Source organism: Cupressus sempervirens, chromosome 5 (genome assembly GCF_028749045.1).
Source record: "Cupressus sempervirens isolate cs-2001-9-10 chromosome 5, ASM2874904v1, whole genome shotgun sequence".
Taxonomy (NCBI): domain Eukaryota; kingdom Viridiplantae; phylum Streptophyta; class Pinopsida; order Cupressales; family Cupressaceae; genus Cupressus; species Cupressus sempervirens.
In genome coordinates this window covers 400,163,049-400,190,047 of record NC_143122.1, presented here as the reverse complement: position 1 = coordinate 400,190,047, position 26,999 = coordinate 400,163,049, and the positions used below count along the sequence as shown (strand labels likewise).

The 26,999-nt window shown below is 33.7% G+C and overlaps 1 pseudogene; it reads left to right on the top strand.

The window, feature by feature from the left end:
- Positions 1-26,999, top strand: part of LOC149556506 (nucleobase-ascorbate transporter 5-like) — a 54,796-nt pseudogene that overhangs the window by 4,753 nt on the left and 23,044 nt on the right.

Here is a 26,999-nt window from a genome sequence, read left to right as displayed (position 1 = left end):
CAAATTGCGAGAGATGAGCCAGCACCCATTGACAAAGGAAGGGTAATTAGGTGCTTTCTATTTGATTAAATATCAATGCATTCTTGTAAAATTTTTATGGTTAATGAAATTTAATTACATTCTTTATTGTATATAGGCCGTGGCTACTGGCGATGAGCCCATACAGATTATGCATCATAGACGCTCAGGCATTTCTATTCGCATCAAGAGCCCCATTATATGTATAAATATCATTTATTTTTCATTTTCCTCATCTTCATAAATAAATCCAAAACTAAGTTATGTGATATTAAAAACTACTATTTTGTATCTCATAAGAAACTCCTAGTGCACACGAGTTTCGATAGGAGAGTTTTGTAGATTTGATGACATGACCACTATATCCTAAGGAGGAGCCTACACTAGTAAGTTGTAGTTTGAATTCATGATTAAATATATTATAAATTTAGCATGCTATAAATTATAATGTTATACTTTAAGTTGTAGATTCATCTGACAAACATATTTGAACATACACAGGCCATAATCAGCAAGGTACGAGCGTTGCCGAGGGCATATGAGAAGACTCCTAACTGACACAAGAGGTCGACGAGAGACGTATTTATTATGAAAGTTTAATAGCATAAATCTTCATTAAAAAAAGATCATTATGCATTTGAGTAATTCAATGTTAGATACAAAGAATCATATAAATTTAGTAGTCTAACTTTGAGTTTTCCTTTTTTGTTTATGTAAGAGGCATTCGATCCACCTAGTGCAGTGAAGAGGCTGCATTTTGATCATCCGCCAACACCCTAGGATAGTATAGTTGTCATAGGATATGTCATGAGACATTTTGAGATGGCATATGCCACATTGTTTATAGAAACATTGATATTATACACATTCTGATGACATGATTAGCCACATTTTGTATATGGATCTATATATTTTAATATATATTTATGTACTTTGTCTATGGATATATGATCTTTGATATATATTTGTGTAATTTGTCTATGGATACATGTATTTTGATATATATATATTTTTCATTTATGTGCACAATGATATATATATATATATTAATTTAGTATCTAGTATTGTTTAATTTATCATGGATCATGTGTATCATTCATCTTTATGGAATATCACTCATTCTAATCATGTTTTTTATATTAAATTCAAATGCAATAATTTGTGAATAAAATTTTAACAACTTTTATTATCAAATTTGGATGCAATGTTTAATTTGAAGTGCTATCATGACATAAACACACTTGTTAACCTCATACACAAGGTTCACATAACCCATACTAATCCACTTAACAAAATTGGCTTCATTAATGCATGCTATAGTTTCACACCTTATATACATGTTTCCAACCTTGTATGTTCATGCTCAAACCCCTGACTAACTCTTTGCACTCATTTTCACTTTGCAAGAAAAAGTTGCAAAAGTAGCAATTTTGTAGCTTTAGCAACTTTTGCAATTTTGAATTTTTTTTTATATGACTTTAAATTCTTGATTAGATAAGTTCACCAAACTTGGTAAGGGGTTATTGATAGCCCTCACGAGCTCCAAGTTATGACCCTTGGAAGATCGACTTCGAAACGCACTTAGAGCACCTTAGAGACTCCTCGATATGGGGTAGTCGTAGATGATGGATGGTCTTCGTGGCCAGAACAAGGGTGTCACTAGGGTTCACCCACCCATCTGGAGCTAATGGCACTGATGACTCAATGCCAAGATCACTAGTTTCAAAGTTACGTTGTGGTGCACCTATGAACTGAGGCACACTGTGAGTTTTGGCATTGAGTGAGATCATTGTGTTGAATCCAAACAGAATATAATGTCTCAACAATGAGATAGGTTATTTTAGGCTTTGGCATCACTGTCTTGTAAAATTTGACATTTTATCAATAGCCCTCATGAGCTCTAAGTTACGACCCTCGAATGATCGACCTCGAAATACACTTAGAGCACCTTGGGGACTACTCGGTACAGGGTGGCCATGGATGATGGAGGGTCTCCATGGCCAGAACAAGGGTGACACTAGGGTTCACCCACCCATCTAGAGCTAATGGCGTTGATGATTCAATGCCAAAATCAGAAGTTTCAAAGTTATGTTGTGGTGCACCTATGAACTGAGGCACACTATGAGTTTTGGCATCAAGCGAGATTGCTGTGCTAAATCTAAAGGGAATGTGATCTCTCAAAAATGAGATAGGTTATTTTAGGCCTCACCATCACTGTCTTATATAATTTGACATTTCATCGATAGCCCTCACGAGCTCCGAGTTACGACCCTCAAAAGATCAACCTTGAAATGCACTTAGAGCACCATGGAGACTACATGGTACGGGTTGACCCAAATGATGGATGGTCTCTATGGATGAAACAAGGGTCTCACTATAGTTCACCCACCCATTTGAAGCTAATGGCGCTGACGATTCAATGCCAAGATCAGCGGTTTCAAAGTTACGCTGAGGTGCACCTATGAACTATGGCACACTACGAGTTTTGAAATCAAGTGAGATCATTGTGTGAATCCAAATAAAATGTGATCTCTCAAAAATGAGATAGGTTATTTTAGGCCTTGACATCACCTTTGTATAGAATTTGACATTTCATCGATAGCCCTTACGAGCTTCAAGTTATGACCCTTGGAAGATCTACCTCAAAATGCACTTAGAGCACCTTGGAGACTACTCGATACAAGTTGCCCATGGATGATTGAGGGTCTCCATGGATAGAAAACCCAACCATTCAAAGCTAATGGCACTAATGATTCGATGCCAATATCAGTAGTTTCAAAATTATGTTGTGGTGCACCTATGAACTAAGACACACTATGAGTTTTGGCATCGAACGAGATTGTTGTGCCAAATCCAAACGGAATGTGATCTCTCAAAAATGAGATAGGTTATTTTAGGCCTTGGCATCATCGTCCTATAAAATTCAACATTTTATCGATAGCCCTTGCGAGCTCTGGGTTACGACTCGTGGAAGATTGGCCTCAAAATGCACTTAGAGCACCTTAGAGACTACTCGGTACGGGGTGGCTGTGGACAATGGAGGGTCTCCATGGCCAAAAAAAGGGTGTCACTAGGGTGCATCCGCCCATCTAGAGCTAATGGCACTGACGATTTAATGCCAAGATCAGCGGTTTTAAAGTTACGCTGTGGTGCACCTATGAACTAAGGCACACTGCGAGTTTTGGGATCGAGTGAGATCATTGTGCCGAATCCAAATAGAATGTGATCTCTCAAAAATGAGATAGGTTATTTTAGGCCTTTGAATCACTATCCTATAGAATTTCTCATTTCATTGATAGCCCTCATGAGCTCTGAGTTATGACCCTCAGAAGATTGACCTCGAAATTCACTTAGAGCACCTTGGAGACTGCTCGGTATGGGCTACCTGTGGATGATGAAGGGTCTCTGTGGCTAGAAAAAGGGTGTCACTAAGGTTCACATACCCATCTAGAGCTAATGGCACTAACAATTTGATGCCAAGATTAGCGGTTTCAAAATTACACTGTGGTGCACCTATGAACTAAGGCACACTGCGAGTTTTGGCATCGAGTGAGATTGTTGTGCTCAATCCAAACAGAATGTGATCTCTCAAAAATGAGATAGGTTATTTTAGGCATTCACATCACCTTTTTGTACAATTTAATGTTTCATTGATAGCCCTCACAAGCTCTGAGTTATGACCCTCAGAAGATTGACCTCAAAATGCACTTAGAGCACCTTGGAGACTACTTGGTATGGGCTGCCTACAGATGATGGAGGGTCTCTGTGACTAGAACAAGGGTGTCACTAGGGTTCACCTACCCATCCAGAGCTAATGACACTGATGAGTCGATGCCAAGATCAACAGTTTCAAAGTTATGTTGTGGTGCACCTATGAACTGAGGCACACTGCGAGTTTTGCCATCGAGCAAGATTGCTGTGCCAAATCCAAAAAAAATGTGATCTCTCAAAAATGAGATAGTTTATTTTAGGCCTTAGTATCACTGTCCTATAAAATTTGATTTTTCATCGATAGCCCTCACAAGCTCTGAGTTATGACCCTTCGAAGATTGGCCTCAAAATGCACTTAGAGCACCTTGGAGACTACTCGGTACAAGGTGGTCGTAGACGATGGAGGGTCTCCATGGCTAGAATAAGGGTGTCATTAGGATTCACCCACCCATCTGAAGCTAATGACGCTAATGATACAATGCCAAGATCAGTAGTTAGAAAGTTACACTGTGGTGCACCTATGAGCTGAGGCACACTACAAATTTTGGCATCAAGTGAGATCGCTATGCTAAATCCAAATGAAGAGTGATCTCTCAAAAATGAGATAGGTTATTTTAGCCCTCAACATCACCATCCTATAGAAATTGACATCTCATTAATATCCCTCATGAGCTCTGAGATACGACCCTCAAAAGATCGACCTTGAAATGCACTTAGAGCACCTTCAAGACTACTTGTTACAAGCTACCCGCGGATGATGGAGAGTCTCTGTAGCTAGAAAAAGGGTATCAATAGGGTTCACCCACCCATCCAGAGCTAATGGCACTGACAATTCAATGCCAAGATCAATGGTTTCAAAGTTACACTGTGGCGCACGCATGAACTGAGGCACACTGTGAGTTTTGGCATCAAGTGAGATTGTTGTGCTAAATCCAAATGGAATGTGATCTCTCAAAAATGAGATAGTTTATTTTAGGCCTCGACATCACCATCCTGTAGAATTAAATGTTTCATTGATAGCCCTCACGAGCTTAGAGTTATGACCCTTGGAAGATCGACCTCGAAATGCACTTAGAGCACCTTAGAGACTACTCGGTACGGGGTGGCCACAGATGATGGAAGGTCTTTGTGGCTAGAACAAGGGTGTTACTAGGGTTTACCTACCCATTTGGAGATAATGGCATTGATGATTCGATGCCAAGATAAAAAAATATGAATGAGATGGTAGCTAACCAAAGCTTAGAAGATTATTTTTATAGTATCGTAAAAGTTTTTTGTGAGAACCTTGCTACTGAAAATTTAGAGTATATGCATTTTTCTTAATGATTCTAAGCATGAATGCAAGATGGATCCATTTCTCAAGAGCATTCAATAGGTTGATATTTGTTATGAAATTTGAGCTACATTAACAAAAGGAGGGGACTCCTTGACCATGGAGGAAGAGTTGGCATGGTTGTCATAATGCATGGTAACCATGATGAACCAACAAAAAGGAGAAACATTATAGAAACCAGAAAATCAAGCTTAAAGTTTGTGCTTTCAAGAGGCTATGCAATCAGGTATTTTTCCCAGCTCATGTCAAGGGAGGAGTCACCATTCAAACTAGCACTTGAACATGAAGATGATTATGGAGAGGATCAAATGCAACATGTTGATTTAGTCCCAAATGTTGATACTTTCAATCAACAATGTGAATTAAGTCACACCATTTTCATTCCTCAATAATTGTTGCATCAAATGATTCGATATTGTTCATTTATCCATTTTTGGTATTTTCCTTTAAGCATGTTAATCATGGCACTTTTAAGAATAAAATCAACTATTTTAGCCAACTAGTGAACAAATTTATTTAGCATTTGTCTTGTTACTAGCTGGTCTTATTTGATTAATTTGATAAAAAAATGGTTTTAATAATCATAACGTTAGCTATATGTCAAATAAGAAAAAATCCAAACTTGTAATAAGATATCCACAAGCAATTATCTTTCATTGTCTCCTTGCTTCAATACTCATATAGCTATAAATGCTCTTAAAATTGTTCTTATAGCCTTGTATCACATGCAAATATGATTTGCAAGAACTTGTTCAGTATCTTCCTCTTATAATTCCTTACAAAGAAACTACCAAAATACAAATTAGGATATGTAATTAATTTAACTTGTCTTTTTCATTATTACAAAAACCATATATAAAAAAACTTCACATTTTACATCATAATACATCATAAATCTTAGGAATTCTCCCCAACACCTTTCCCCCCTACTCTTCATGATGTACCTACATTCGAATATTATAAAAAATATTAGTAACTTATTGTATTAAACAAGATAATCATCGATTCAATGAATCATTATGAAGAAAATAAAATAAGAAGTAAATATACCTAGTTGAGTGTTCCAGTAGGGTCCTCTCTATGTTTTAGGGTCTCCAACAGGGCTTCGTGATCAACATTAGTAATAGTAAAAAGTTCTTTTACTTTTGGTCTTCCTTGATGCTTCAAAAACTTTACATGCATTGCAATAATAAGATGCAAATATATGAGAATTATTTTGTGCTTCTAATAGTCTTCAAATGCAAGAATTCTATTCCTTCTAAGCACGTATGTCTGCAGCCATGTTCCAAGAACAACCACTGAACCAGTAGGATATGTGAATTCATTATCATCTGTGATCGGTTGTGCAAGCTTTTTTTTATCTCTTACACAATGTGCTAACCAATAATTAGATTTCTAATCATTCCCCTATGGTGCAACCAATGCAATCACATTTCCTGGCTGAAGAAGATCTAATAGATGGTTATGCTCAAGTGAACTTTTGATGTCATCATTTTTGATAGAGGGTATGATAGAAAATGGAGTAAGATAATGTGGAGCCCATGTGTCCACCCACTCACTCGACTCATAGTGATCCCAATCACACTGAAAACAACTAGGACAAAAGCAAGCTAGTTGTCATGTCTAAATGGTCCATGTACTAGAATCAGAGCTCTGGAATGAATGCATTTTTGATGAGTCTCTCATTGTAGCACAATCTAATCTATCACCTATGGACCCTTCCTCAACCAACCAAAAGAACCTGTGTACCACTGAATCAAGAGTCCCCCCCTATGATAATGCTAAATTACACCAATCAACAATGCGATGAGCATCAAGAAGCTCTACTATTGAAATCTTCAATTGCTTCTTAACTAGAGCTCTCTTCACACATGCCCCTACTCCATCATGTTCCCCTTTCCCATGGCCGGACTCAAAGAAACTCCAAATATGAGGCACCCCCCTCTCTGCGTGCATCCTACACAACCAATAAAACATGCAAGCATTCTTGAATTGACCTGTACAATTATCTAACCAAATGATATGTCTATCCATAGCAATTGCATGCTCCTATAAGAAATCAAAATAATTCTTGAAATAATGTTACACAAACTTGTGAGAGTGAGATCTATCATCACTCATATAAAAATGATACTCTCTAATAATCTTATGATTATCTTCCGCACTATTAGGGGCATGTCTATATGTTATCTGGACAAAAATAGCAATCTGAATGGAGTTGTAATACTGAGATTGTGTCTCATTTTGAGGTTGCAATGTGTAGTTCTCAGCAAAATCAACAACTGATATAATAGTGCCAATGGGAAAAGTCTCCTTACACATTCTAAATTGTTGATCCAACCATTGAGACCTATGACTATGTCTTGCATACTTGTAGAAAAGATTTTCCTTGAAACCGAAAATAAAACTAGCCACACTGATTTCTTTTGCAACCAATTCACATCTAGAGCCCTCACCCCCACTCTTCAATGTGTATTTCATCATTTCATATACCTTTTTTTAACTACTGTGTTTCCAAGATCTTGTTCACACCCCTCATGGAAACATGTTTCAAACTTGGATAAGCCACCACATTATGAACACTTCTCATTTAAGCAAGCATTTCTATAAAAGAAACAACCATCAAATCTACGACATAAAAATTGATCTAGCAAGTCTCTTGATGATTTTGGAAGCCCACTAGCACCACAATTCTCCAATATTTCCTTACTATGCAAAGTAGAATGGATGGAGTGTAATAGTTCATGGTGCATAGAAAACTTGACATGATATTTGCAAGAACATGTATTTCAAATTTTGAGTGGCACACAATAAAATGGCTTCAAAGATTCAAAAGCCCTTTGTGATATATGAAGACTTGGATGACTCTCTCTAAATTGTTTAAACAACATAGTTTGACTTACCTCCAAATAGTGTTTAGGATGTGGTGTGTGGTCTCTGATGCCAATTCTCAACTCTAACACATCTTTAGCATTGGGTAATACTCGTGAGCTAGAGTGCCAAAATTGTGTAATTTCTTCCATCACATCATCAGATAGCTTCTTATCAAAATGTGGAAGTCTCCCACCAAGAGCTCATGTTTGATTTTGAGGATCATCGATTCTCTCTGGTCTACTAAGTGCTCTTTTCAAAGTAGTATGATTTAGGTTCAAGTCAATACAAGTTTGTCTCATATATCTACTCTTTCTCAAATGATGACTTACCAAAGAGGTTGTAATAACCCTTCAAGAAGCTCTCTTATCCTTCTCCCTGCTATTTTTCCCAATGCTATTGAGAGCACTGAAAAGATTCTTCACAATAATGGCATTTGTTTCCAATTTTTTATTGACACAAATCTTCAATTTGGAAAGCATAGGTCTCATCTTTTACATCTTTAATAAGTGCATGAAAAGCTAACATTGCTCCACCACTGTCTTGTTGCCAAAAAACATCTTATATAGTCTTGAAGCCCATAACTGAATGGTTCTTTCTAATTTTTTCCCTTCCAAATTGGTAATAATTGTTTCATCAATTTCAATTATCCATTTTGGTGTTCTAGAAGCTTCATGTCGATTATAATTAGGAGATATGTAAGGTTCATGTGCATTATCATCTTCAGCATGGTCAATCATGCAATTTACATTATGACCTGGTAGCATTTCATCCTCCAAATTTTCATTCTCTAAATTTTCAATCCTAGCATCATCGTTTTCAATTGGTACATTTTCATTCTCCAACTGCACGTATTCATTATTTGACTCTATGATTTCACCTTCAACTAATTTATCGTCAACTTGACTCACATTTAACATACCTTGTCTTTTCCTTCGATGATTTACTTTGTCCATTTCCCTATATGTTGCAATGTCTTCATTGGATAGCTTCCTTTTGTATTTAGCCTTTCAATGATTGGTGCTCCCCATCAAGATGACAATATCAGACACCTAGGGATATACTATCAAACTTTTTTCGATGGTTTGGGCACCAAAACATGATTTTTCCAAAAACTCGTGAAAATGGCCCACAAAAAGCGAAGTTGTCGGGTTTGTAGGGACAGGGAATATTTTGGGGAAATCATGCTAGTAAATATCGGGTATCCAATTTCAAATCACATACCTTATATTGCCACCCAAATATTGGAGGGAAAAACAAATTACTATTGATTATTAGTGGGTAATGAGTTATGTATTACCTTATAATATATTATTATATTATATTATTATGAAATATAATAATATATGTTATTATTATTATAATATATATATATATATATATATGAAATTATTATATTATATTATTATTATGACCTATGTTAACTATTAATATATAATAATATATTATGTTATTATTATTATTATTATTATCTATAAATATAATATATATTTATATATATATTATATTATAGTATTATTATATTATTATTTTTACTATATTATTATATTTTTACTAGATTATTTTTATTTGTTACTATAACAACATATAATATTGTTGTATTATTATTAGAATCATTTATATGGGTTGAATGGGGCCATAGGATGACCTATGATCCCTTTCGACACATTCCATGATGACATATGTCTCTAGGGGTCCTAGGAACCCCTAGGGATATATTAGAATCATTTATATGGGTCAAAAGGGGCCATAAGATGACCTATGACCCATTATGACACATTTTATTATAACATATGTCTCTAGGGGTCTGAGGACCCCTAGGGACATATTAGAATCATTTATATGGGTTGAAAGGGGCCATAGGATGACTTATGACCCCTTTCGACACATTCTATGATGACATATGTCGCTAGGGGTCCTAGGACCTCTAGGGACATATTATAATCATTTATATGGGTTGAAAGGGGCCATAGGATGACCTATGACCCCTTTCGACACAATCCATTATGACATATGTCTCTAGGGGTCCTAGGACCCCTAAGGACATATTATAATCATTTATATGGGTCGAAAGGGTTCATAAGATCACCTATGCTAACGACATATGTCTCTAGGGATCTTAGGACCCCCACAAACATATTAGAATCATTTATATGGGTCGAAAGGGGCCATAGGATGACCTATGACCCCTTTCGACACATTTCATGATGACATATGTCTCTAGGGGTCCTAGGACCCTTAGGAACATATTATAATCATTTATATGGGTTGAAAGGGTCCATAGGATGACCTATGACCCCTCTCCATGTATTTCATCACAACCTATGTCCCTAGGGGTCCTATGACCCTTAGGGATGCATTTGGTTGTTTCCAATGCATCAAGAAGGGTCATAGGTTGACCTATGATCCCTCTTGACACATTTTATGACAATTTATGTCCCTAAGACCCCTAGGACCCTTAGGGACCCATTATGAATGCATTGAAAGGGGTCATGTAGGTTAACCTATGACCCTTTTGATGCATTTTATGACAATATTATATTTAATAATGATATAATATTGTATATTTTAATATAATAATAATATAGTATTAGATTATACAACAATGATAATCATATATGTTACTAGATTATAGATTTAATAATAATAATAACCATATATATTATTATATATAATAATAATCATATAATATTACTATATATATTTAATAATAATAATATCAATGTCCACACTTCCCCCAAATAAATTACCTTGTAAAATATTCTAAAGTTTCCCTCTCAAATTTCCCTCCAAAATTTCAATTGAAAAATCATGAGCCTAATCGGATACTCGATTTATTTCAGGTATCTGATTAGGCTCAGTATTTACCCAGCCTATTTGGTGAACCCAAAAAATGTGTTTGAGAAGAGTTTCACTGACACTTAGACTTCGAGTAGTCATCTGACAATGTTATTTTCATCAAAATTGAATAAAATGAAAAGGGTTTTTTTATAACACTCTCGAGGTTCCATCAATATAATATCTATCAAATTTTGAGTTTGATAAGTATTTATTAGTTAATTTTCAATGAAGATAATTATAAAGTGTTGATTGACATACTGATTGAAAAATAGCTATAACTTTTAAACAGTATAAAAATTTTTAAATCTAAAAGTTATCACATTCTATGCTTCACCTAGTATACGAAAAATAAAAATAAAAATTAAATTTGATAAAGTTTTCTATTAGTTAAGGTGGTCAGACACGAGAATTTTTCTTTCTAAAAAAGTTTTAGTAGAAAATTCATATTTTGATTATTTATTTGGAATAAAAATACCCAAAAATATGCCTCACATCCAGGCATGAGTCTACTTTTTATATCTATAATTATATTAAAAATATATTATCATTTGATTTTGATTAAGGTGGTCAGACATACACCTACTTTTTATTTTCACCCTGAAATTTTGGTACTACTGCATTAAAATCCAAACTTTTGACTAATTGACTATTTTTTTCTCTAGATAAAGCCTAGTAGTTTAGAAACTACATTTAATTTCCTACAAATTATTTTCTTAGAACTTTTTGATATAAAGTCGAGAACCACTTTAAAATTATGTTTCAAGTTGACATAACCCTGATTTGTTGGTTTTTCACTACCACTTAAGGCCATAGTTTGGTTGACCATGATCTTTCACATACCCTACAACCCAACAACATCCCAAGCACTAACATGGAACCTTCCATCTCCAATCACCACCTATTAGACACTAGTACATTTGACCCCATTTTTAGACCAAAATTTTTGACCGTTTATTAAAATGTTTTAGATTGACCTCGAAATATGCAAGGAAAAATATCTTTTTTCTAAATCCATGCCTATGTTGGTCAAAATTTTGACCAACATGGGCTTCACATGTTAAAATGAAAAAGGTCGATTCTACCCTATTTCATTGTTATGAGAAACTTGTACAAAAATACGACCGAGGGATGCTCAAGACTTGGGAATCTACTTTGTATGGTCATTGTGGATGAGTCAAAATATGGTATGGGTAGAGATGATGGTTTGCTTTGTTAATGTTGGGACCTCTTCTGGTTGTTTTAGCACTGATTTTTGTGGCTATATTGGACATTATTGTTCCGTCTATTTTGCTTAGGGTTTTCAAATCATGCCATGGATTGAAGGTGGACTGGAATACCTACAGTTTTTGTTCTTCTTTGGTCGACATTTCTTTCATTTCTCTAATTCGGTCCATCATTATAATCTATAAGTTTCTCTCGGTGTTTCTCCTGCAAGTCCTCACAATTGATTTCTTTTTGTATTCTGCTAAAAAAAAATGAACATTTTGTAGCCCATTTTAAGAACCAAATGCTTATTTGATTAGTTCGTTAGAAAAGAGAACAAATAAACTTTAGTCTATACAATAATAATTCTAGTCACTTAATTTTTCATTTTGGGGCGGGGGTGATTAGCATAGAAATGAGCAGATTTGATCGCTTGAATAGAAATGTGTTATTAGTTGTGTTTTGAACACATAAATGAAACTCAATTTTTTTAGGTTTTTGGTTTTTTGAGGCTGGATTTTTTGTGAACATTCTTAATTGCAAATGATAACAGTAATCAACACACTTGAAGCTATACCTACAAGTTCATTGCTAGAACTTAAAAAATATTATTTTATATAGTGGATGATCCAAGCAAAACATTTTCTTAGGTTTATGGGCCAGATCTTTTGTGAGATTGTCCAAAATAAATGTAGTATGCACAATGTGGAATGATATTTTAAGGTTGCTACAACATGGCAAAACATGAGTTCCATTGTTTGCTTCCCTAGGGCCAGATAGACCCAAAAAAAAAACTAGGTTTAACACTTTTATAAGCTTCATCTAAAGGGAGCACATGATAAAGTGCATCAATATTAGTTGATTAATAAATCTTTATATTGTTTCAAATTTTCTAGGCATTGATGAGCTTTTAAAACCCTGAAGCATGTAAGTAACAAATTTCTAAGTTAAATCCAACATATTTTAACCAGTTAAGAATGCTTGGTTAGTTCACCATTTTCAAATTATTGGTTAAAATCTCATCTCCAGCTAAATCTCCCTTTAACATTTGTAATTAGTTTTGTGGAAAATTATGAATATTGTTGTAATGGGAAAAAATCCCTCTGTTGTTAGAATGTCAAAACCTTTGAATAAATTTGTGACATATCTTTTCCTTTTCATCCACAATTACGAGAAAACTTATTCTCGGCATCTTTGGTTGTACATGAAATGCAAGATGATTTATTTATTGTCTATTTACAATTTGACCACACACTAGAGCTGCATGTTGGTTGAATACACAAGCACAAGTGTGGGAATCGAGAATTGTGGGTTTTGCACCAACTCCCATGGCTTTAGAGCTTAAACTGGTAGATGTTTCTATATAACCCTAATTTTGTTTTACACACAAGCTTGATCATATATGTGTATGGGTACTTTCTCATGATGACTAATAGGTTTTTAAGAAGGAAAAATAATTAAATATGCAATTGTAGGCATGAATTTATACACGGGACTCTCCTACTTCACTGTGGTTTAATTCCATCCTCTTTTGAAACATCTTTTTTTAGGATGGTTGCAGATATTGTGTTTTGAAGAGGCCTTGATCTTGTAACTATGAGGAGCACATATATTACCACTTACATATGAATGATAGTTAAAAGTATTTGTCCTCGCAAAGCCTCTCAAAGGACGGCTACACAAAAGTTCTCAAGATTTTGTCATATTGAGACAAGGGCTAGGTAGATTTCTCAACCCAAATTTAATTTTCTTCAAACTAAAGCAATGTAATTGTGATTATTTTAGAATTTTTCTACATACTAACATCTTGGGCCCTTTATTCCTGTGGGATGATCAAAATCACCAGTTATTTTGCAGAGAGCATTTGGGTTCTCGTCAGCACAAATGACATTAACAGTTGGCTAAGGAGACTATAGAGTGATCAACGCAGAAGATTAAGGGCATCCTCAACATCCAGTACACATTCTCTAGGTATTTTTAATATTATGGTTTTCAATCTAACTACCTCTCTATGTCTCTAGGGTTTATGGTTTCCCTGACTTATGGCTTCTTTTGTACTTATCACATTTCTCTGCCATTGGTTCGAGTTTGGGGTTTCTTACATGTTTGTTTACATGAAATTGCATATGTACAGAATACTTATGGTTTTCAAAAAAAATGTCTTTTTCATGTGTGATGATAATGGTAATGTGTAAAACCCAAAGCTCTCTCCTAAATCTAGAAGATCTAAAACCCAAAACCTTTACAAACAAAAGGAAAAAAATGTAGGGTAAAATATAGCAGAAAACTTTTTATGCTTAACAAATTTCAAATCAGCACATTAGAGATCAATATAAATAAGTTAGATTGGGATAGGAGCTAATTCAAATAAGATCCAGAGTATCTTCTTTCTCTACCAAATCAGGTGTTTGATGCTTCCCTCAACTTCTTTCACCAGTATAATGGAAGTATTTAGAAACACCAATTATGGCATATAGAGAAGAAGAGATCTTTCTTTCATACATTCTTCTGTTAATGACTTCCCTAAACATTGAAGAATCTTGTTCTTCTAAACTCTGCAAAGACCTGTTATAATTAAAAGCCTCATCCACCATGAGAACATTAGGCATGCAACTATTAGTATTGATAGGCTCTGCCATTTCCTCAGCAATGGCGAAGGGAGAATACGCACTTGCCAAATCAGAGATATCAATAAAATCAAAGTCATTATCCATTTTTGCAATCACACCATGTAGACTAGAATTGATATGTGTGTCTTCCCTATTCATACATTCCACTGGCATGATGTGATCTATTTCCATCATGATTGAAGAAATCAAATTACCCTCTTCCCCAGCTCCTTTCACACTATAGTAGCTTTTTTGTAGCAATTGAGGCGGCTCCTTATTAGGGTTTGTCTCAATCATTTTGAATGCCCCATTACTAGGGTTTCTCTGTCCCATTATTCTATTTATAGTGGGTGATCTTGGATTCAAAGACCCATCTTTATCTTCTAACAGTTGAGACAAGTCCTCATTAGGTTTTCTCGGGACCACTCTAGGGATTATAAGGGTTTTTTGGACCAACTGAAGCAAATCCTTATTAGGGTTTGTGTGAACCACTCTAGGGTTTAAAATGGTTTTATGGGTAAACTGAGACAAGGCCTATTTAGGGATTGTCTGGACCAATTGGGAAGCTCCCTTATTGGCATCTCTCTGGCCCACTCTAATATTTGGCTCAATGGGTAGACTAGGATTTAAAAGCCCATCTTGATCTTTAAGATATTTCTCTTCATTTGAATCATTAGCAGTAGCATGAGGCTTGTTGGGCACTATAGAAAGTAAAATCCCATCCATGCTTGACATCCCTGGGATTAAGCTATGGATTTGGGATGTTTTAATTTTAGATAAATTGTCCTCCTCCAAGCTTGTCATTTTAGCTTCAAGATTACGTTTTGAGTGCATAAATTGATTACGAAGACTATGATCCATTGAAGAATTGATATCAGATATCATATTGTCATTGTTGTTTCTAGCTTTTGCTTCCTTGAGTCTGAGTTGTAGCATCCTTGTAGTCCTTGAAGGCAACACTGAGCTCCCATGGGCTTCAGCAAAAGGAGATGGCTAGAAATTTGTTCTTGTATTTTTCCCTCTCAAAATATAGGCAACTTCATCATAGGCCTAGGTAGCATCCTCTATTGTGTCAAAGGTGCCCAACTAGAGTTTGATCTTTTGAATGGTGTCTTTAATCTTAGCAACCCATCTCCTTGATGGCCTCTTTCAAATTCCCACAAACTTCTTTCTCTTTCTCCCCAATATTCTACCCAAAATTGCAGCATGTCCAAATGTTGAATCAAAAGAAAAGGTGGCAAACCTACTATTACAAATTTAGAAAGTATGGGATCAAATGAATGATCTCTAAATTTTTTGGGAGAAAGTATAAGTTATATAGTGAGAAGGCATCCTATGCCCAGGTATATGACATCTAGATTTCCTAGACCCTCCAAAATAACTTCAAATTTAAATCCTATGTTAGTGATGAAATGTGGCTTCTATTTCCACTCATTACAATTTCATGTCTGATTTTTATCTTTTTTATTATGTTATAAGTTTTTATTTAGCATAATTAGGCTTCTATCTTACAATAATTTTTTGTATCTCCTCAAATACAACTTATTCCAATTCATTATCATCAAAGGATCATTTAGTAACTTAGTGCTCAAGTCATATTTGAGCCTATTTGGCCATCATCCTTTTGATTGTACAATTAAAAAAAAGTGGGTCACCTCTCCCTCCTCTTCTAATATTCTATCCTTCCATATTTCTCTTTAATTTACACCAAATAATATCAAATATTTTCAAATGGAAATAAACTTGATGAGGCTATAGGCTTGACTGAAGTGCATGTTTCAGATATATCATTCTTTAATATTGAGGAGTTTATTAATCCATGAAGGGTGTGAAACGAGTACACAAATCTCTTTTTATCAGTTAAAAGGGTAAGAGTTGTGTTATTATAAGAATAAATTGCATCCCTTTTTACTCATGTTTTTCTTACCATTAAATATTATTTGGCTATGTTTAGAATATTGAGATCTCATTGAGCTAGTTATTAGAAATAGAAAACTAACAAGAAATACATATTTCTATTTTTTTCGAGTAATTTTTTTTTCATGCTCCTCTACTTCCTTTTACTCTATCATGGATAGTTCAAGAGCATCATTTGCAATACCTTCATTTGAAAATTTTGATAGATTGACTAGACAATAAGCAAACATGTCAACTTGATGTATCTTCAAAGTCTCTTGCTTTGATTCACAATTCAATGATAAAGGAAAGATGAAGAATAAACTTAAGATAAGAATTAATAGAATCTCCTACCTCTTCTTAGGATAATACTTACCTAAGAAGGAGAGTTTGAATTTCAAGTGTAGCTATTTTTTAAATAAGCTTGAGCATCCTGAAAATTATTATTTTTGGAAATAATTTGATGACATGAGCAGCTTGTGGCATGGGTCAATTACTGTTATGATGTCATATGAGTTCTATAAGTGATACACAAAATCAATAAAACAAAGAGTAGGAGGCTTTTCTAATTTAAGAGGAATTTCATCAACAATGGGACAACATCAAAAAACATGATTAGTTTGAAGTCAGTTAATAAATGATTAGGAGCCTAGTTTTGGGATTGACATTGACTTGGTCACTTTAGGCTTTGGCATGACAAGCTAAAAACTATATTTCAAGATTTAAAAAAAATCATAATTTTCAATTCAAAATTATATCAGTAATATGGACAAAAAATGCAATTCTTCTCAACAATCTAGAGCAAGTTGCAAATTTTTATTTTTCAATGGACTAATCGTTGTCTTGCACTTAGGAGATAATTCAAGAACTACTTGTGATACAATGAATTTGACATCATTCATAGATCAAGGATTGATACTGACTTGGTCACTTCAAGCTTTGACATGACAAGTTAAAAACTACATTTCAAGATAAGTTGGATTTTTATAATTTTCCAATTCAAAATAATATCAGTAATATGAATAAAGAATGCAATTCTTCTCAAAAATTTGTAGTCTCAATGGACTAGTTGTTGTGTTGCACCTAGGATATACTCAATTGGAGAACTGCTTGTGATACAATATAGTTGACATCATTCATAGTTCAAACAATCTGTAGAGAATTTAAAGAAGCTACTACTAAATAAATAACCACTGATGATTAAGATGAGTGTTGTAAGTTTTTTGTGTTTGGGACTTTTATTTTTAATAATGTTTTGAGCTACTAAAGCAAGGTGAGTCCAAGATTAATAAAGTCTTGGATTAGCTATTACCTTTGTAGGTTTTTGAATTAAGATAGCAAAACTTTTTCTATTGGATTAGCTCAGGTCTTTTCAAGTCTACCACAAATTTTAACAATGTTTCTCTGAGTTTTGGAGATAGGCAGATTGGTTTCAGACATTAGAATGTTTTCTAGATTTGTAGATGGATGTAAGAATAAAATATGAAGATTAATCATTGATTTTTAAATAAAAATCATTACAAAAACTAGTAAAAGGGCCACAATCTATCATTTATTTGTGTCCACACTTTGAATAAAAAAAGATTAAAGTTATATGTTGTACTAGTGTAACAACATTTTGGATCATAGACAAAATCAATGCTTTCATCATCTTAATATGGAATTTTACCATTAAACCAATTTGTTCTATGTTGCCACACCCTGGAAGTCAAATTTTGATGAATGACCCACAAACCCTAGGGATGTGTGCTTATTGTACACATGTTTAACCATGCTACAATTTTCATAGCTAATGCATCTATGGAAGTACTTATCATCCAATGTACTGCCTCTTTGTAATATCCTGTGGTGGGATTCTACCAACTCTTTCCTAGTTTTACACATGTATGTAGTGCAGGCTTATATTCATTTGACAGTGAAAGCCATTTGCATTCTCTATTATCATATAGTCACAAATTTGTAAACATGATTATCTAATAGGCTTTCCTTTGCAATTTATCTCACATACATAAGTAGTAAGCTTGACATCAATTGTCTCATGCTTGCTCCGATGGCTTTTGGAAACATTTCATGGTATTAGACATGTCCTAGGACTTTAGAAAACAAGCCCCCATTGCTCGCAATTAGGACGCTACTATTCATAGTAGGTCTTAACACCCTTTTACAATTGTACTTTGGGACTAGGTTTCTTGTTGTTATAGGAGTATCTTATGCTTTCATTCTTCCAACTATTTCCATTGTTGGTTCTAGCAAATTTTAAAAAATAACGGACCCACATGATGTACTTAAGGAAATTGGTACATTGAGTATTCTTCAAACTTGATTTGGAAACATATATGGTTTATTACTCTTTGCTAACTCATGAATCCTTATCTGTAGATATTTATGCATTCAATGTGAGGAGTGTAGATTGCACTCATTATTGCATCTAGTTTACAAATTATTGTTGGATTCAGTGGTCTCTGGGCTATTGTTGCTAGGTCTATTTATTTTTTACATCTTATCTAATCCATAGGCTACAAAATTGTTTTAGATTTCATCACTTTACAGTCTCTAAGGCTTCACATTATTATGTTGATGGTCTTTCTCTTCTCAGGTTTCTGAGTTCGCTTTTTGCATTTCCTCTAATAACTCTTGTGGGGCTTGGCCTCTATGAACTTGGCTTCCCTGGGGTATGTATATGAGACCCATTTCCCTAGACCTTGCTTGCTTAATCAAATGTCTAATTATCCTAGATTAATGACATCTTGCTTATAATAGTTTTTCTTGAATTAGTACTTTTTGAATAGAATGCTAATTTGTTTCAGTGACTCTTAATTCATACAATCCTTAATTTGGGATCATTGATGGGTTATGGTTGTGAACACCCAAATCCTAGAGAGTTGTGTGGTGCATCGTAATATTACTTTGTCACTTGGATATTAATCTAAGTAGGTGTTTGTGCACACCTTTCAAGTTTACAATTTAAATTCGAGGCAATAAAGCTAATTGGTAAATAATTTTCATGTAATGAAACTGGGGGAGTAAGAAATGGATGCTCGCTTTGGCTTTTAGTGATACTAATTAAGCTTGAATTTGGAGAGCATCTCATTGAAATGTTTTATTAGTAGAATATTTAGAGAACTTTAATCCAATTAATTATTGGGCTATTGAACTTGTAAATCTCCTTATTCATGCTAATTGGGATTTTTCACTAGATGAACTTGATCTATGGTTTTCAAGGTTTTGAATCCTATCTTTGTTTAAATTTCTACATTCAAAATAGGAACTTGGCCTGATCTATATATAGCACATCATTTTTTTCAGATTTCCTTATTATTAATAGCTTTCTTTGGAAGTTATGGTTTTACAAAGTGTTTTATACATTTTTAATTGTAGGGCATGAATGGTTAACTTCTTTTTTAATTCAGTACAACCATGTTGAATTACATGATTTTATTTATGTTAACACTTCCATATGTTGAAGTTAGATTAAGTCTTCTATTCATTTTGTAATGTTATTTGCAGGTAGCTAAATGCATAAGGGTATGTGCAGGATCATGGTGTGCCAAAAAGTGGCAATGTGAAAAAAATAGAGTTTGAACACGTCTAAAAGCACTTCAAAATCCGCTCTAACTTTTTTTCACCTATCCAAGTACCAAGCCTGGAAAGAAAGGTCGAGCCATATCGGATATCCAATCTAATATCCGATATCCAATTTAATATCGGATATTCAATATTATCGAATATACAATTATATATCGAATATTCAATAATTGCATTACATTATTATTATAATATTATAATAATATAAAAACATTATATTATAATAGTATAATACATTATAATATAATATTATTATAATATAATATTATTAAATATAATATTATTATAATATTATTATATAATATTGTTATTAAATATATAATATAATATAGTAATAATTATTATTATTATACTATAATATAATAATAGTATTATTATATAATAATATTATATTATAATAATATAATATAATATTTTATATTATAATATATATAAAATATAAAATATGTTATATATCTTATATATAAAATATAAGACATGGGTGCTATCGAATATCAGATCCAACATTGGATATCCGATATAGTATCGGATATCCGATACTTGTAGCATACATTAAAAAAAAGAACAGACCCGCGGGCCCTTATTTCTAACTATTCAGAGGCTAGTATTACCACGAGAGCGAATATCAGATACAAAATCAGATATCAGATATTGAGGTAAGTTTTTTTTGTTTTTTAAACTAATTTTTAATCTAAATTCGATAGATTTTAGCATGATTTTGTTTGTTTTAGTTGAATCTAGGGTTTTTTTGAAAAAAAAGGTTTTTTTAAATATGTATTACGTTTTGCGATTCAATAGGAATGGCTGATCAGAATGATGACATTGAGGCAGGGAATAATATTCCTCTTAACCCCCCACCAAACGATCTAGTACCCCCATAAAATCATCCACCAAACGATCCTCAAAACCCTCCTTGAATCGAGGATTTGATAAATGAAAATCTCACCAAGTTGAGAGGTTTGTATAGAACATATAATAATGTACCCGCATTGGCTCCTATGTTATCCACGTTAAACACCATAGTGGATAACATTGAAACCCTTAGCGTGATCAAATGCATGATTTGTTTGGTGATCGCTTGGATTATGATGAGGTTGCGGCCCTCAACATAAGCAAAGATAATTTGGCCATCCTTTTTGCGAAACCGAAAATGGGTTTACCAGTTGACCCAAAAAAATCCAAACTATCGATTAAATGGTGCAAAAATGATGCCATACGTGCAAACTTTTGGGATCGTTGGTGGATGGTCTTTGATATCCCTCCACATGGAAATTTAGACATACCATTTTATTTCCTTAGAAAATTATATGTTGAATTTTTGTTGAAACTTAAAGTGAACTATTGGAGCATGAAGCCCAACATGGGCTTAAGACTAGGAGCTCCTCAGGATAGACCCTCTTCCCAGTGGAAGAAAGCTGGCACTTTTGTCCCCCCACCTGATATCTCCCTTCCTCCTTGAGTGCAGCATCCAGATATTATGATAGAGGCTAGCTCTCAGACTATCAGAGCCATTCATAGGCTGAGTAGCTTAATGATATCTCAGGCTAGGTCAATCCTGCCTCCTCGTGTTGATGATGCTAGTGCCAGTTCATTATCGGCTAGCTCATCACATGTTTGTGTGCCTCAAACTTTCATTACGTGCAAGAATATTTGCCTGGGTCCCATAGGTGATCTTCCTAAGTATCATTTTGTATTAGATGAGGATACACTAGACACACACGTAGAGGCTACAGACCCTAATGCAAGAGAGGAGGGGAATGTAGAGGCATGGACTCCTTCGGTGTCAGTATGTGTATATATATTTTTGTTATGAAATATGTGATTTAAAGTTAATTTTTATAATAGAGTAATTTTAATTTTTAAGCCATATTGACTTTTATATGTATGTGATCTTCATTCATGTTTAGAAAATGACCGAGGAGGAGCTCAGACAGATTGATGATGCCACGCTCTTGACCATTTCATTTGGCCTTGAGACATCTATGGTACATTATGTTGTGTTCAAATTTTTTTTTCTATTTGATATTGTAGCATATATGGTTGCTAATCTTTCTTTTATCAAGCAGGTAGCACCTGTCCCGGAGGGACAAAGTGCGAAGGGTGAGCCAGCACGCACTAACAAAGGAAAGTTAATTAGGTGCTTTCTATTTAATTAAATATCAATGCATTCTTGTAAAATGTTTGTGGTAATCCCATTTAATTACATTATTTATTGTATATAGGGTGTTGCTATTGGTGATGAGCCTGTACCAAATTTCGTGTCATAGACCATTAGGGATTTCCATTCGCACTAAGAGCCCCATTGTATGTATAAGTATCATTTATTTTTTATTATCCTTATCTTCATAAATAAATTCAAAACTGATTTCCATGATATTAACAACTACTATTTTGTATCTCATAGGAGACTCCTAGTGCACATGAGGTCCGACAGGACAATTATGTAGATTTGATGATGCAACCACCCACTCCTGAGGAGGAGCCTACAATAGTAAGTTGTAGTTTGAATTCATGATTAAATATGTTATAAATTTAGCATGCTATGAATTATAATGTTATAGTTTAAATTGTAGATTCATTTGACAAAGGTATTTGAACATATACAGCCCACAATCAAAGAGGTACCAGCATTGTCGAGGGCATATGAGAGGACTCCTGACCGGTGCAGGAGGTCGAAGAGAGAGGTATTTATTATGAAATTTTGATAGTATTAATCTCCATTACAAAAAATATCATTATGCATTTGAGTAATTCAATGTTAGATACGTAGAATCATATAAATTTAGTAGTCTAACTTTGGGTTTTCCTTTTTTGTTTATGTAGGAGGCATCCAATCCACCTATTGCAGCAAAAAGGTTGCATTTTGATCATCCACCAGCACCCTAGGATAGTATAGTTTTAATAGGATGCATCATGAGACATTTTGAGATGGCATATGCCACATTGAATATAGAAACATTGATATTATACACATTCTGATGGCATGATCAGCCACATTTCATATATGGATCTATGTATTTTGATATATATTTGAGTAGTTTGTCTATGGATACATGTATTTTGATATTTTTTTTTTCATTTATGTGCACAATGATATACATATTAATTTAGTATCTAGTATTGTTCAATTTATCATGGATCATGTGTCATGCCATAAATTTTAATAGTAAAAACACAACAATTTTTTATTTTTAAAATTTTTTTTGTAGCTTATGAAGTCGCATAAGAAATTACATATTGTAAAATAAGGTTATCATTGAATAGGAGTTCAAGACTCATGTGGATAGTGTCATCTGATTGTAACATTTTAGTCATAGGTGGTTTTCAAATAGATTGGATGACAGTCTAGTTCAAGTTAGCGTCACGAGTCAAAAGAGCAAGTTCAAGATACAACACTCATAAATTAGTGAGGTAATTCATATCCTAACAAGCCTCTAATACTAATATTCTATTAGGGTCTGTTAGTTGTATCATATGGACTAGGTCATGATTCTAGCATGTAAGGGAAGGGGATCAGAATTACTTATTATCCTCATTACCAATGTACACACATTCATTAATCATTACAATATATATTAATGTGACAATTACTATATGGTGTGGAAGTGTAGTATATCTTAATCGATTAAACACATGTATCTAGAGAATTTAGATTTAGTACTAATCACATGAGCACCCTTAGTCAAATAAGAAAATGTGAACTTATCTACCACACTATATCAGATCTAACCATTGGAAATTAGAAAAGATATGCCCCAAAGGTAGATTCGAAGTCTACATGATGGAGAATGGTCCACTTGTATTGATAGTATCCATCATTCAACACATACTATACACAACTTATGGAATAAACAATTTTTTTTATGTGCCAAATGTGTATCATGTGCTTGCATCCATATCTTACTGGTTACAGGTCCTCTTGAATATTAGACCAATATTGTCATTTTCTCCCTCTTTACTGTATTTAGTCATCCTTATGCATTCTATCAACATTGCTTCCTCACCAAACTAGCACTCACTACAGTTTCCTAAACACAAAAATTACTATTTCAATACTTAAATTAAATTCACTGTAACAAAAGACAATTACTAACTATCTAGCTCATCAACTACTAACTAATCTAGCTACATTGCCATGCTTTTAAATTTACTATTTTAATTACTATAATTACTATACTATTACATTTACTTTTTACATTATTACATCTAATTATTCACCATAAGCTCACTTTCTCACTATCAATATTATTACTATCAAAGCATGTTAAGATTCAAAGTAATTTCATAGTACGAATTAGTAAGCACATAAAATGAGGAACTCTTAGTAAGTCTATGGGCCAATTCAAAGTACTTAACTCAATAATAATTCATGATTAGTATTTAAACACATCCTACTACACCATCATATTGAGTGTGTCAATTTAAATTTGTTAGATGAATTGTTTATGTAAGGATTAGGTGCAAGCATATAAATAAGTTTTGTATATAACATACCTTGTCATTGTGACATATATGTATTCATCATTTCATGCAACTAACATAGTAAAATGTGGTGTACATGAATCATATTATCATTAATTATACTTAGGGTACATGAGCTGAAGAGCTACCTCTAATGACATGCCTATTGACCCTTATTACATACTAGCTAACTAATGCTTTATTCCTACACTACATTTTCAAATTGGTATATATATTCTATCGACTTTGATATTCTACTAATATCTTCAATCGAATCCACAACATTCATTATCTAACTAACATTCCCTCAAGCCAAATATAAAATTTACTTGACATTAAATCCAACATCTACACAGGTTTTTCATGCATTCAATTCTATCTAGTAACTCTTATCTATCAATGTGATTTATTTACTAGATAAAACTAGATTTGAGTTATTATTTTAATCCACCGTCCATCCGAATCCTTGATTCTCCAATCCCATCATCTTGACAACTTACTTCATATTAATCCTATTATATCTACATCCAACTATCCTAATTTACAATCTTAACACTAATTTAATTAAACCCTCTGTACTTAACATCATGTTAAATTATATATGCATTCTCGTAAACTTATTTATTTCATTTAATTTATTTTCCTATATTGAGCTTTTCCATTACCATATGGTTTAATTGTTACATGTTTCTAAATGAGCCTCTTGATATAAACATTACCCTTAAACTAAGCTCAAATACACTAAGTGTCATTATCCTCTATTCAAGACTTGAAATGATTAAATAATTATCTGATAAAAATAAAAACAAATCTAAAGGGTGAATCTCCTATCTATCTCAAATCCTCATCATTCCCTAACTCTTACCAAGGCCACATTTCTTCCTACACGTGGTCCCCACAAGGTCCCATGTGGGTCATGTGCAAATTTTTGATTAATCCAAGCCTTAGGACATATTTTTCCCATCCCTCCAATCAACAATCCTAATGTGAACAAGTCATATTAAATGTCAACTTGACATTCTCCTAAGTACAAATCCCTTGTGATTTCTATCCCACTCCCCCTTAATTTCAAGTCAACTACCTATGCTTGAGAACACATGACCACTGCTACAAGAAATTTCAAGTCAACTACTGATGCTTGGGAGCATGTGACCACTGCTGCAAGGAGGGGACGACTAGTGCATAAGACAAGGATGTGACATTAACCCTTTCTCCTATGCACCCAAGTATATTAATGGGGATGAAACCCCTTTTCAAGGAGGAAAGCTCAAGGATAAAAGTTTTGACATGACATGTCAGAATGAATGTCAAATTTAAAAATACGCCTTGGGGAGTGGAGAAAACTTTTTGCATTATGATGGCTTAGGAAATGTTGGGGGCTACTCTAGAAGGGTAGTCAAGATCAATCTTGGCTTTTATTTTATTTTTGAGTTAAATATTTAAATTTGTCATATTCTCTAACATGCACACTAATATGCCTTTATTTATTTTAATTACTAATTCATTATTTGAGTGTTGGATGTGACTTAGAGGTCACAAGATTGTAATGTGTACCATTCTGTCACTTAGGAAATATATTAGTCTACGACACTCATTAGCCTCTATATGCTATTATTATTTTTATTTTTATTGGATAGCAGTCTAGAATCTAGGAATATTCTTTAATAATTTATTGCTCTGTATTGAGGAAGGGATTTATTTGTCTTTACCATACATTTTCTAGAGAGGAAAATGCATGCCTACAACAATGTATCTCATAGATTTTATTATGTCTTCTCTTACAACAAACTTCATTTTGTTATATCATGAAATTAATTTGGCGATTTCCTTGCTTAGAATTGCATTAAGCTTGGTAATTAAAATCAATGTTATCCATGCATATGATATGAACATAAAATTTTCCTTCCAAATTATTGAGTGCACAACAAGATTGTAAGCAATCTACTAAGTTTTAAATTTATACAATCAATGGTATCACATAACATCTATGGATTGTTATTATCAACTAGTCATTTACAATACCACAAGGAGAAAACTTTCTTTCACATTTTCAAATGATAACAATGATGTCAAAGAAAATCTATGACTCATACCAATGCTTTCATAACAATATAAACTCCAAATGAAACATGCATATACAACCTTATCAATTATTTCCTCTACACGTACATTAGGTAACAATTATACAATCTCCTTCCATCATAATGGGGCAACATAAGGGACTTTTCAAAATCATAAGGAATATGAACATTGAAAGATATGGACAATGAGTAGCATGAAAATTGTCCAACATGATCGTTGAGAACATGAACAAGCTGGTGAATCCTCCTTCACAAATAAGGGCACAATGTCAAGTTTTCTCATCCAACATCAATCTGCAAGATGATCATTCCAAACCATTTCTATTGCTCCCTTGGACACAAATCTGCATATGCAACACAAAAAAATAACAAGGACCATGGGTGTTTTCC